This window comes from Setaria italica, chromosome I (genome assembly GCF_000263155.2).
Source record: "Setaria italica strain Yugu1 chromosome I, Setaria_italica_v2.0, whole genome shotgun sequence".
In the NCBI taxonomy this organism is placed as follows: domain Eukaryota; kingdom Viridiplantae; phylum Streptophyta; class Magnoliopsida; order Poales; family Poaceae; genus Setaria; species Setaria italica.
The window spans coordinates 6,919,677-6,921,412 of NC_028450.1; the positions used below are offsets into that span (position 1 = coordinate 6,919,677).

At 51.3% G+C, this 1,736-nt stretch overlaps 1 long non-coding RNA gene across 1 annotated transcript; it reads right to left on the minus strand.

Moving 5' to 3' along the window:
- Positions 1-313: 313 nt before the first annotated feature.
- LOC101770726 lies at positions 314-1,369 on the minus strand. Its single transcript, XR_214444.3, has 2 exons — positions 1,115-1,369; positions 314-823 (listed from the first exon to the last, which is right to left on the minus strand). It is a non-coding gene; the product is annotated as an uncharacterized LOC101770726 (long non-coding RNA).
- Between the last annotated feature and the right edge of the window lie 367 nt (positions 1,370-1,736).

Below are 1,736 nucleotides of genomic sequence, written 5' to 3' on the forward strand. Positions count from 1 at the left end.
TTTTATTCTCCTTTCGTCTTCCTTACCAAAACAGCTCAACAAATTGTGGTCATTTTATTTCTCCCAATATTAACCAAATATGGTTGATACAGTATGTTACCACTAGTCATCCTTTTATGAACAAAATAAAATAAAAATTCATGGAGCAGAGGTCATGCCAAGCCTTGCAAGATCATCACGTGTTTTCCTTTTGCAGGAGTACTCTTCTCAAGTCTAAAACAGACATGGACCTTTTTGGTTCTTAGATTAGGGCGTGCATGCATCCACCAAAACTGTCTTCATAAGCATGTTGAATAATAGCAACCAAAGAGAGTAGAGATCAAAATATGTCCGGCATGTCGTCATAATTCGATCAATCAAACTGGGGGCACAAATATATATATAAGGGTTCAAGCACTTTATAATATATTAGCGCAGTACAACACAAGCACATTCTCCTACTAATAGATGGAGAATTTCATTACACAATCGCGTCAAGACCCATATGATCTTGGTGGTTGGAGCCCTGAACCACTCGTTGACCCTGTCCGTTTCTTTGTAAGGAGAAATGGCGGGTCTCCGACTGCAACGACGACTCAACGAGCCACAAGATCCTTCAGCTTCTGGCGCGTGGAACATGCATTGACTAAATGCTAGAGGTTTATTGATTAGAGAATAGAGAGTGATGTAGGCATGTAGCCAACTGGATAGCTCTTACAGCCCGGCCCGGCGGCCTCTGACGACGGTGAATTGCAAGTGGGATTCCAGCTGGGTCTCCGGCGAGGTCGACGTACGCGTTGGTCGATCTGCCGGCGAACGCCGGCTGCCAGCATGGCCACGTCTCCTGCAACACAAGCAGAACCTACTAGTACAAATTTTCTCCGGGAAAAAAGGAGCAAGCGAAAAATCGAGTAACAATTAGACCGAGGAAATCAGCGAGCCCCCTTAATTTGGATGGCCATGGCAAGTTGGCAAGCCCAGCGGCTTCGATATCACGTGCGCCCGGCTGCAGCAGGGATATCCGGCGACCGGCGTTGACGACGGCCTGACTCCCGTCCGGCGGACAGCACAGCACAAGGAGAGCAAAAGGAAAGAGAAAAAAAACTAAGGGGGAGGAGGAGGTAAAGGGACTGACATCGATAATGAATGAGCGAGTGGGCCGGCAGCCGTCGATCGGCGAGCTCGCTCACTCGGCGCCGCCGCGCCCCAGGCGCGGCAGGTGCACGCCGAGCGCGGCCGACGCCAGGCCCCACATGAAGAAGGAGAAGAACGCCACCGGCAGCGGCGGGCTCGCCGACGTGAGCGCCGTGATGCAGGTGGAGGCGGCGGCGGTCAGGAGGAGGACGAGGAGGGGCAGGAGGTGCTGGGCCATCGCGACAAGAGAGCCCCGGCCGGGGCCGCAGTTTGCGGAAGGGCCCGTGGGCCTCTCCTCTTCTTTTATAACGACGGTCGGGGGATGGCGCCAAAAAAAGAATTCCAATGCCGCGTGGTACGGTCAAGGGTGGCAGCTTCCGTGAAGCATCTTGCTGCAGGCAAGTCGCCAACAAAAGAGCTTCCGCAAGTGGCATCAGCAGCGGCTATTCGTGGTAGTAATATTTGTGTCCAACATATCAACAATATTTGTGGTAATATGACGTGCTAACATCAGTAAAAAAAGAGCATGTGGGGTTTGGTGCCCGTCATGGTCTTTACGAAGACGAAGGCTCTTCTCTCTCATCGTCGGACGATGCAGTTTTATACGAAACTTGCTTGTATTC